The 12,731-nt window shown below is 37.5% G+C and overlaps 1 protein-coding gene across 7 annotated transcripts in view; it reads left to right on the top strand.

Moving 5' to 3' along the window:
• The window catches only part of utrn (utrophin), a 327,279-nt gene that overhangs the window by 165,621 nt on the left and 148,927 nt on the right, over positions 1 to 12,731 (top strand). The gene's annotated exons all lie outside the window — the stretch shown is intronic.

The following is a 12,731-nucleotide window of genomic DNA, read 5'->3' as shown; positions in this document are numbered from 1 at the left end:
GAAATAGGTAATACACGCATGTCTAGTGATAATAAACGAATGAACTCCTCTAAAATTTTAGACTTAAAATGCTCTCGAAGGTCAAAATCTTGTTTTAAAAAAAAAAATATTTGATTAATTTGGTATCAGTCCTGATATTTGTATTAAGTCCAGTTAATGCCATTATACTACATTAGCTTAGCATGTGCTCATAACTTGCTTTGACTGGGTGTGCTGCCGGTGATCATCATATCTTATCAATGCGTCAAAATATCAAAATGATGATGTATTGTGATACTTTATATCCCAAAAGGTTATCAATATGCTCCTGCCAAGAATTGATATATCATTTTAAAAAGGTGTCACTGTTAAAAACAAAAAAAAGGAACCAACAAGTTGCTACCAAAATCTTCCACTACAATACTGTCTCTGTTAACTCAAAGGCAAACAATGGTCGCGCGAGAATCCGTTTAGACTGGGCGGGGCGAAAGAATGTTCGTTCATTCGAAACCAGAGCATTCGCAGTCAGTCTTTCTGATTTTCGGTGCATTTACAGTTCACTTTCTGTTCATTTTACAGTATCTACAGGTCACTTCCTGTTGAATTTGAGCAACTGCCTAATCCTTTGGGCATATTCCAAGGTCAACTCCTATTCTCTAACCCAAAATCAATAGTAAGTGGCACATAAATGCCCCCAGATTAACAGGAAATGACCCAGAAATGCTCTAAAATCAACAGGAAGTGACTGAAAATCAACAGCAAATGACCTGAAATGGGAGGGTTGCAGCAAATGAACATTCGCTGCCACCCTCCCACTTCAAATGAATTGGACGTCTACCAGTGAACAACTCAATTAAATTCACTGAAGAATAACAAGAGCTTGTTTTTCTGTTTATTACATGTATAGTAAAATATTGTAGAATAGACCAATGTATCGAAAATTGTTATATCGCCATATTTTCAGAATATCATTATGTCCTTGTATAGCAAATTGTCTCTATCGTTCACACCGCAAGGGTCAATGGTAGCCAATGAGTTAAAAGAAACGTAGCTTTTTGAGCTCAAAGGAATTGTCGTCACTACTACAAACAAAATGGCTGATAAGTTATCTATCCACCCCCACCAAAATTGCCGTGCCCGCCCAGAAGCTGCTCCCTTAGGGGTCTAAGTGTATTTGGTGTGGCACGCCCTGATTTGAACTTTTTTCGCCGCCGCTCTTCAATTTGCTTCACGCAGCGATTTTTGGACATTGATCCACGCGATGTTCAGTCAACAGGAAGCACATTATCTATTGATTTGTATCTAAATTTAAGCTTTAGAGCTCCTTCATGTGTCAGCTCCTCATTCCCAGCAAGGCTCTTTCTTAGATCTATGGATTTTTTTTTATCACTAGGTTCCTTCCAAGGCCTGTTGGTACCTCTTCTTTTCTATACTGAAGGCAAGGATCTTTGAATTTAAAGGGGAAATGGCAGGCATTATGAATATTTATGAAGCAAAAACATGATATGTATGAGCTATATGAGGAGTGATGTGTGTGTGTGTGAGTGGGCGGTGGCAGAGAGAGAGCTGTTTATGCATGTGTGAATTGGAAAATATGATTTAAAGGCGGGCTTGTTATCACAGAGCTAGATGGAATGTTTTGGAATCAGGACCTTTCTCACGCTACCTGCCGCTAAATCGTCTTATCTGACCTCTGTCGCTCTGCCGCCCCAAACAAACCAGGCCAAATAAAATAAATATTGGAAAAATATCCACCATTGCGTTGAGCCGCATGTTTGTGTTGTTCATTGTTATTCTGGAGCCATAAGAATAGCAATTTTCAAGGTTTTGTATGAGCAAAGAATCACCAAATTTGATGTTTTGTAAAGTTAGAACGTAAAGCCACTTTGCCAAAGTAAAAATTGGGAGGTATTCGTGTTGCACTTAAATACTAGTACAGTGCTACCGCTACTTATGAGATTAACTGGTTCTGGAAGTAGTCTCATAACTCAAAATTTTATAAATAGAGACGCGTTTTACAGTCCCTGACAAAAGTCTTGTCGCATATCCATTTTGGTGAAACAATTGCTAATAACCTGACTTTTTAATTATTCAATTAGTTTCAGAAATGGCTCATATGAAAGTAAAGACCCCCCCCCAAATGATGTTGAATGTACAAAAATATATTTGTTTCACTGAAAAAAGATTTATCATTTAATGAAGTCATAAAGGTCCAATTTTGGCAAGACAAAAGTTTTGTCGCTTACAGAAAGTAGTGTGAAAATTTAACAAAAAATGTACTTCAAATACAAAAATATGTTACATAACATAAGCGAATTAAGTAGTGATACTCTGAGATCCAAATTTAATATTTTGTATGACTTCCATGGGGTTCGGCAAGGATTCATACAATTTATTGATAAAGTCATTAAGGAACATCAAAGAAAGCAGTCTTGCATGCCTCCCAGAGTTCATCATGGTTTCGTCTTCCATGCTTCCTCTTTCATCCTACCTACCATCCTATCCTACTATGATGTTCATGTCTGGTGACTGGGCTGGCCAGTCCTGAAGGATCTTGATCTTCTTTGCCTTGAGGAACTTTGAGGTAGAGATTGAAGTATGCGATGGAGCACCATCCTGCCACAGAATTTGTCCCTTTTTATGTTTAGGAATGTAAGAGGCAGCTAAGATTTTTTTTTTTTTTTTTTTTTAAACCTGTCCTGTTCAGCTGTTTGACACGGAGAATGGAAGTCTAAGTGCCCGGATGGTCGATAGGCAGCTAAGATATGTTGACGAGGAGCCTTGTGCTCATTTGGGTCAGACCTCCCCACAATATCAACAACACCGTCGCGCCTGTGCCCGTTATCATACTGCAACACCCAAATTGAAACCTCATCAACAATAGGACAGTAGGAGAGTGGAATTCCATTAGTAAGCATGATGGAAAATATTATGACCAATAGAGCAGCAGTATCTTATGCCGTGACATTTAAAAGCAGAAAGCGGGAAGTACATACAGTACGCATCTTTTACAGTATTATATAGTGCAGTAATTCTTAACCTGGAGTCGATTGAACCCCAGGGGTTCGATGAATAAGTCTAAGGGGTTCGGCGAAGGTAAAGAAACACAGAACCCTATTTTCGTACGCTGATTAAATCTAGGCAAAGTGGATTTTTAGACCAGGTTTTGGACTGGTTTACTCCCAGTTTACAGGCTTTATCCATTTCTTTCCACTGCTAGTCCTCGATCTGATGGGAGAAGGAACTGGTTTGCTCAGTGGAAGGTTGACTCACACTTGGTATCAGTGCATACAACAGACCAATGGGCAGCGTGGTCTCAAATTTTGACCTCTTTATCAAAGAAGCTGTCAAAATGAGACGAATTTTGAATGGGAATTTGCTCAATTATTAGCTTGCTAGCTTAGGTATATCGGTTTTGAATTAGAAGACAAAAATGCTTTTTTATCTAATTCCTAAGGGTTCAATACTTCGCGGTTTTTCACTTATCGCGGCAGGTTCTGGTCCCCATTAACCGCGAAAAACGGGGGATCACTGTATAATGTATTTTAATGGGAAAATACCGCTCGACATACGACCATTTCGACTTACAAAACAAGACCTGGAATGAATTAAATTCGTATGTACAGGATAATGTAAAAATAATAATGTACTTTGTAGATTGCACCTATATAAGATTAAAAATGTAACTCCCAGGACAAACAAAGGACCACTGTATAAAATCATAAATTTAGTAGTCATGTCATTTATGATTCTACAAATTTGTTGAAATTATTAAATTTGTCACCAACTTTGAATCACTAAAACTACATTAGTTTGTGTCTTTTTTTTGTGTGTGTGTGAGAACAGCAGTGCAGCAAAGTTTGACGGGCCTTTTTATTTTTCCTCCTAGCTTTGATTCATTTTCGTTCTCTCCAGCCTTTTACAATTGAGTCATCTCCGACCAGCTGCCAGCCTTGCTCATCTTTTTTTGTAAAGTCAGATGGATTGGGTGTCAATCACTGTCAATGGCACTGAAAGATGATCATTCCCTCTCTATGACCTTTTACTAGAGGATACCTACGACCCTCACTTGTCTTGGCTAATGGGAGCTGTGTCACATTGTTGGGGAATTTATTGCTAAAAGGAGCTTTTTCTATGATGTCCTCTTACCGTTCTTTTTATTCCGCGCTCATTTTCTTGCACCGGAGATAACCTGGAGCATCCTCAGGGAGGAATCTAACAAGCAGGATCGTGTGAGGTCAGAAACGCTTGACTTGTACAGCATCACGCGAGGTTGCCCGTTTAGTGGAAGGGAGCCCCGGGTGTGTTTGTGTTTGCCGGTGCCTCATTTGTGATCCTGTTACATGCTTGTTTAACTTCGTGTAGGCGGCATCGCTTTTGCTCCCTCTTCACAACGCTCCGTATGGCAAACAGCTATTTGTCACATCTTTTTTTATCATGAAGTAGCATCGTTATTATTTTGATGCATGAATACTATAATACTATACAAAAATGAACAACCATTGTACTAGGAATGCCATAAACAATTATTTTGTTAGTCGAATAATTAGCAAATATTTTTAGTGCTGCAACGATTAATCGATCAACTCGAGTATTCGATTAGATGAAAAATATTCAAATTAAATTTTATTGCTTCGAGTATTCGTTTAATTAAATTGGCGTTGTAATGGTTCATTTTGAAAGTGTTTGCATTTAGTTTTATTGATTAGGGTGGATACACTGCCCTCTGGTCTGCCTCATTTCACATGGCTGAATCCGACTGCTCCCTGTTAAGACCAATGTAAGCTAAATTTTGTTTGAGCTAATGATTTTTAATGCATTCTTAATTTCGTTTATAGATATATTTTGCTGTTTTTGTGGGAATATGTGTTTGAACCTTTTGTTAAGAAAATTGTTAAAAAAAAAAAGTTATCATTTTATAGCATTTAAGCTAGCGGTCTTTTGCTATGTAAGTTAGCCAATTGTTCTTTTGTTGTACATAGATCCTCATTTTTTTTTTTTTTTTATACCATTTGAGGCTCAGCTCAGGTATTTTAATTTTTCATGTTCCTTGTCCAAACACTCGATTATTCGAACTAACTAGTTCATCGATTAATCGATTACTAAGATAATCGATAGGTGCAGCCCTAAATATTTTTGCGATTAGTTGAGTCATCGGCTCATATAATTTACGTTATTTACTTTTATTTTATTTCAGGCTTAACATTTGAGATTTAAGGCTGCGTTCAGACTGCAGACTTATCTGATTCCAGTTGGATTCCTCTTTAAATCTGATTTTTAGGGATGACTGGTTCACCAGTGTTGTTTTTGGCAGACCTTTTAATTTTAGTCTTAGTTGTAGTCTTTTGAACGAAAATACTTATTAGTCTTAGTCATATTTTAGTCATTTCAAAAATGTGTTCGTCTTCGTCTAGTTTTAGTCAATGTTTTCGTCTGTAAACTTCAAAAGTTTTAGTCCATGAATAATTACATAAAAGGTTTCCAACAATTTCAAATGAACATTGACAGACGAGTACAAAATTGTAGACTGTGCAAGGACATCACCACCTTCGTGATGATTATATGCACTCAGCAGGAAAACAGTACATTATTTTCCATTAATTAAACTCACCTGGACGCCATGAAGTGTATGTAAACAGTTTTCCGAGAGTTTAAGATGACACTCACCACGCTAAATGCTATTGCCTACGCGAAAGCTATGCTAACGCTACAAGTTACCAGAGGTGGGTAGAGTAGCGAAAAATTGTACTCAAGTAAGAGTAGCGTTAATTCAAAATAATATTACTCAAGTAAAAGTAAAAGTAGTCATCCAAGAAATGCACTTATGTACAAGTAAAACAGTTTTTGGTGAAAATAATACTCAAGTAATATGTAGAATTGTGAGTAACTGCTTACAATTTTTTGGGGGGGGGCAAAAATGAAGCATTATTCGTCCAAAGAGCATGAGTGCCTTCTAGTGGAGAAAATAGTTTGTAGTTGGAATAATGAATAGTTCCTTCATAGTTACGATTATGACGTTAAAAGGATCATCCGGATCCGGTTTTCCGTGGTCAGTCGGTGCCAAATAAAGACTGGGAAAGAGGTTAAAAATCAGTGCTTTTGTGTCATGTTAAGGGCAGCAAAGTAGTGGCGTAAGAGTAGCGTTTTTTTTAAAGTATGGTTTAGTAAACTACTCTTAGAAGTACATTTTTCTCAAAAAGTTATTCAAGTTAATGTAACGCAGTACATGTAATGCGTTGCTACACACCTCTGCAAGTTACATTTAATGTGTTATAATCACTCAGTACAGACCTTTAAAGGCTAAAGCAACATGGCATGTCTGCCCGAGAAAAGAAAACAAAACTTACCAAGCAGCACTTGCCACATGTTTCATAAAAGGAGCCTGGAGTGGGGCGTGTGTGTGGTGTGGTGGCGGTGCAGAACGTCACTTGAAGGACACGACCAAACACGACTATAATGCGTGCTAACTACACATACGATAGGAAAATGTTACACATTGTGAACTTATGACTGAACCTACAGCTAATTTTCATCTCGTTCTCGTCTCGGTAGACAAAAAATGGCATCCATCTCGTTATGTTTTAGTCTCCCAAGACACGTTTTTAGCTCGTCATCGTCACAAAAAAATTGTTCGTTGACAAAGTATTTTCGTTATCAGCATCGTTGACGAAAACAACACTGCTGTTCACATTATTTTTAGCAAGTGTCCAAATCAGATCTGGGCCCGTTCAAACTGGGCTACATTATTGACGCACCTGACAGGTTGCCGTAGCAACAAAGGCGTAATCTGGCATAGAGTGAGGTCAAGGACAGTCAAATCCTATTTGAGCTGTTCAGACTAGGAAGCATATTGTCCAAATCTGATATGAAACTACATAGCATATGTGGTTTTAATCCGTCTGGTAAAAATCAGATTACTGTGCTTTGTGACTTCAGAGTACAAAAAAAGCCATCCAGTTTAATTCTGGATGGGCTAAAAATCAGATTTTGCCTGCCAGTCTGAACAAGACCGAAGCTGCATTCAGATATTGTTGACGTTTTTAAAAATCACATTTGGATTGTTCTAGACTATAATTACGTATAAATAGTGTTTTGCTTTCATTGAGGACAAAGGAAATCAGAGAATATTGGCTGTTTTTTGTTATTTTTAATCAAGCAAAATAGATTTTAAAAAAATGAATGAAAAATATCTTTTTACATTTTTTAAAAATTCTAATATACATTTAACTTTTAATGTTAATGTAAAGTTAACAAGGAAATATTTAGATTTTTTTAATAATAAAAAGTGTTCCCCTTTTCACCATGTTTTCTTTTATTTTTTTCTTTCAAATCAATTCTTAAGAAATTAGAATAAAAATGAATATTCATGATTAAGAGGCTCAAAAATTAGGATTAAATCGCAGAATTTTTTACGTAAACAAGGTCTCCAAATGATTGTCTATCAAAACAGTTGTCAATTGATTTAATAATTGATTAGTTTTCGATTAGTTGATTAAATATGGCAGCACTACACTCCACCCATTCCAAAATGGCCACTGTAATTCATCGTATTACTGGAGACATTTTAATGAACTACTTTATTTAACCCATACTACCATTGACGGCCATAGACGTCCAGTTGAATTGTTGAGGGCCGGAAGCTTAGTCAAACACGTAATCATGTTTTTTTTCCATTAAACTAGACTTTCTGCTTTCATCCCTACACTGTGAAGAACAGCCCAAAAACCCACAACTCTCAAAAAAAACATCATCTAATACATTTGACATGGTTAAGCCGAAATTCCTCAAGCAGTACACTTGTCTGCCTGAATCAAAAATGCTGTTTAAAAAGCCCGAAGTATGTAGATCTTTTTAATGAGCTAAGCGCACTTCAAAGCATTTTCCTTATGAATATTCAACCTTGTATTTGTCTTCTCGCTGTCGCTCGCTCGGCCTGACAGCCATCTGTCTTCCGGCTTTGATCTACCCCGCATGTTTGCGTTTCTTCTGTTTGCAATGCCAACATACATCGTCACGAACGCATCTTTAATGTATGTGCCGTGAAAGTCGACGACCTGAGGGCTAGCAGGCGGACAAGAATCTTGCATTTATCAAACTCGGCGGTCGCCACTCTTGATGCAAACAGATCATAAAGTTAGTGTCATGGGATCATTTCTTGAGAGAGATCAGTGATACCTGTTACGTTGTACTTTGTGAAGTGGTATTAGACTGCTCGTACATGCGGTCAAAATGGATGAGACGTCTCTCGCAGTCAATGACAGCAATGTATTCTGGAATGGTTTAAATTAGGGCTGCTACGGATGATTACTTTGATGGTCGAGTAACTACTGATTATTTCTTCGACTAAATTTGGCACTAATGTGCAGAGAAAAGTTGGACTACTAATACCATGTAACTGTGTCGAATTGTAAAGATAATCATTACAGAAATCGAGGATTATTTGCACCCCCCCCCCTTTCAGTTTTTTGATTAAAGAAAAAAAAAGGTAAAAAAGAAAAACAGCAGAATGGAATGGTACCTCTACATACAAAGTTAGTTCGTTCCAGGACCTTGTTTGTAAGTCGAAATGGTCGTATGTCGAGCAGGATTTTCCCATAAGAATACATTATAATACCATTAATTTGTTCCACAGCTCGAAAACCTAAATCCTTAATAAATACAGCTGGTACTATTACAAATGGCGAATCAGGTTCTAATTTGGCGGATGTGTTTTGCATACTGTACCTGAACGCACCGCGCGACTGACATGACAGTGAGATAGGTGCGATAGAGATTTTACATTATCTTTTAATGTCCTGTTGTTGTTGGCGTCAACCGTGGCGGACAGTAAGCGTGTTGTGTTGCACAAGTTCTGAAATAAACAGTGTTGTTAATTTTCTTCAGTAGTGAGTAATCTAATTAATTACTTTTCTTATCTTGGCAATGTTGTTACCGTTACTGAGGCGGGAAAGGCATGTGTTACTATGCGTTACGATGTTGGTTGACTGACACGAGAAGTGGGGAGGAGGCAAAGGAGTGTGACGCCGTTGCAAACGCTATGCTACTATGCTAGGTGGCTCCAATAATACCATACTGTAGCTGATAGCCTACAAACTACGCCCACGTGATGCTTCGGTAGATATCACATATATACACAACTGGATGCAAATGACGGACACGGCGGCATTAGCAACATGTACAATAAAGGACTAGATGCATTAGTAAACAGCTGCCATCTTAAAGCAGTAGACCTCTCAGGAAAGCTCTGTTGAAGAGAACCTTCCTAGCGAACCTAAGTGTTTTTATCTCAAATGCTGCTAAATCGGCAAAACTTAAATGTTTCTTTAAACGGTTTTAAAACTTACACATGTCGAAAGTAGACAGAAGGGAACTAATGCAATAACGGGAGCAATTTTGACAACTTTATTGGTTGATTCACAACATTAAATGACTTCCACACATAGCAAAGGTTACTATCTACCGTATTTTTCGGACTGCAAGTCGCACCTGAGTATAAGTCGATCCAGCCATAAAATGCCCAACGAAGAGAAAAAAAACATATACAAGTCGCACCGGAGTATAAGTCGAATTTTTGGGGGAAATTTACTTGACAAAATCCAACACGTAGAACAGACATGTCATCTTGAAAGGCAATTTAATATAAAAATACAATAGAGACCAACATGCTAAATAAATGTACAGTGTACAGTGCATGAACAACGAAATGTGAATATACTGTCCTACGCTACGGCTCGGGCCAGGCTATACAGCGAACTCCCAAAAGACAATGCTGGACGTCCGTATAATTTGCTGAATCAATTTGGTCCTCAATATCAAACAGGTTCGCATCAACGTAAATAAATGATAATTAGGTACTATTACAGTAATAAATAACAGGTTAGCATGCGTTCGCTATCATTAGCACATCGTTCAAACAACCACACAACTGGCTCTAAGTGTCCGATCGCTGGTGGAAAACACACAACAACAACAGAAAAGATGATACACGCAGGCGTTGCCTCTGTAGAGATAATTTAAAAGCATAAACAATGAAAGTAGGTTCGCAGCTTTCTTTTCTCTCTCGCTAACTCGCCCACTCACTCACTCAGAGCTACGTAGCTGTCCGTCTTCTTCTGGCGTGTGAGCACTCTTCTTCACGTAAACAAGTGCGAGTCCGCCCTCACGTGGGCGTGAAAGCGCCACAAACTAAATGCATCCATTTCAAGATAAAAAAGTCAATAATACAATTGAACATACACTGCCAAAGGCAGAACGCGAATGTTGCCATAGCTATAAGAGTTATTCAGATAACTATAGCATAAGAACATGCTAACAACTTTACAAAACCATCAGTGTCACTGCAAAGCACCAAAATAACATGTGAAATTATATCATAATGTGTTAATAATTCCACACATAAATCGCTCCTGAGTATAAGTCGCACCCCCAGCCAAAATATAAAAAAAAACGCGACTTATAGTCCGAAAAATACGGTAGTTATCGCAATATCCGCAATACCCCTGTGTCTAGTTAAGTTTAGGGTAAAGAATTGGGCTAGGGCCAGTTATCCCAAAAAACCCTTTAAACTTCACATTGTGTGGAAAATTATCACCAGTTACTTTGCCAAGTAACTAATTACTCTTACATTCAGGTAGCTGAGTTACTAACGCAATTACTTTTTGGGAAAAGTAATTTGTAACTGTAATTAATTCCTTTTTTAAAGTAAGATTAACAACACTGGAAAGAAATTATTAAAAACTTGATGAAGCTGGTGATTTCTTTGGGGATGTTACCACAATAATAATTGTCACCTTAACTTACAGTATAACTGGCGAACAAAAGTTGGAGGAGAACCATCAAGAACATTCTATGGTCGTATCTGCACTAACCTTCTTGGAACCTATGCTGATTTCTCTCACAAGAAAATCCACCGTGCGTCCGTGCTGCGGGAAAACAAAGAAACTGTGGCGCTTTCATAAATCCTCGTACTTTGAGCATGTTGTCGGATGTAGTAGCAAATTGCGAGTCAAATTTTACGTCAAATGTTGAAAAGATCGTGTGTCAAAGCGATCGTATGTCAAGGGACCACTTTAATTAGATCGGGTCTGATCACGTCATTTTCAAAGTATTGGAATTGGCAAAAAAATATTGGCCATGCCTTTTTTTTAATATATATATATATATATATATATATATATATATATATATATATATATATATATATATATATATATATATATATATATATATATATATATATACATATATATATTCATTAAATCGTTTTCTAATTGTATTTAACGTTACAGACATAATATGTCACATTCATCCAGAGTCTTTAGTTTAGGCTTAAGGTAGGGATATCAAATTTATCCCAATAACGGCAGCAATTAATTTATTAAAAAATGTGTCACGTTAAAATATTCAACGCAATTAATGTATGTGCTGTATGACCCTCTCACTCATTGTTGCGCTCAAACTGTAATGACGCCGTTTTACCTATATAGAGAGATAAAAGGCAGCGCAAAATGAGTAGAGTGAATTTTGGCAGCCTTTCGAGCCTTTCTTTAATTGGCTAAAGCCTTGCAATCCCTCTCCCTATGATTAGAAATATCATGGGAAGCAATGTGGGGAAGCAAGATGGCAGTTGATCTTTGTCTTAACACCTTAAGTTATTTCCCAAAGCAGAGAAGATATATCCTTTGGTAGCACGACGCACAGTCATGGGTCCACTTCCCATCATGCATTTGGGACGGCCACAGTATCATTTACAGAAAGCTCAACAAATACACGAGATGGCAATATTTAGTCACAATATACAAAGTCACAAGTCTTTCTATCCGTGGATCCCTCTCACAGAAAGAATGTTAATAATGTAGATGCCATCATGAGGATTTATTGTCATAATAAACAAATACAGTACTTATGTACTGTATGTTGAATGTATATATTCGTCCGAGTTTTATTCATTTTTTTCTTAATGCATTGCCAAAATGTATAGGATCGGGAAAATTATCGGGAATGATTGGAATTGAATCGGGAGCAATAAAAAGCAATCTGATCGGGAAATATCGGGATCGGCAGATACTTAAACTAAAACGATCGGGATCGGATCGGGAGCAAAAAAACATGATTGGAACAACCCTAGTATTTACAGAATCATTTTTCGTCTAAAGAAAATTTACTTTGAAGTCATTGATTTCCAGTATTACCAGATTATTTATGTATTCATTGTTTTCTTTAACAGTGATAATATCGAAAAGATTTCACTGACGGACCATTTTTTTCATGAGGTTGATGAGCTAAAGACGTGGCTTGGAAGACTAGAACATAACGAGACGAATGGCAGTTTTCCTCTGGCGAGACGACAGCGAGACGGAAATGACAGTTTCTGTCATGAGTTCTCAATGCATAACACTTTAATATTGTAGGTGGAGTACGTCAACTTGCCTCGTAACAGTGTTTGGGTCGTGCAGCGCATCTCCCTCATTCTCCTCACCGGAGTTTAGGATGTGTTTCAAGCTAGGCTGGGCTCCATCTTACTTGTTTGGAAACACATGGTACGATTTGTTTTTTTATCTTGGCAAGAGAGAATATGCAGTGTTGCTTTAGCCTTTAAAGGTTTGTTCTGAGTGATCATCACACACTAAATGTAACTCGTCGCGTTAGCATAGCATTCATGTTAGCTATAACATCAACTTTAGCGTGGTGCGCATCTTTTTAAACGCTTGGACAACTTTTTTTCCTTTTTTTTACATACAGTTTGTGGCTTT

The sequence above is a fragment of the Corythoichthys intestinalis genome, chromosome 19 (assembly GCF_030265065.1).
Source record: "Corythoichthys intestinalis isolate RoL2023-P3 chromosome 19, ASM3026506v1, whole genome shotgun sequence".
Lineage (NCBI taxonomy): Eukaryota > Metazoa > Chordata > Actinopteri > Syngnathiformes > Syngnathidae > Corythoichthys > Corythoichthys intestinalis.
Note: the sequence above shows the minus strand (reverse complement) of the source record. Positions and strands in the feature narration are given on the sequence as shown.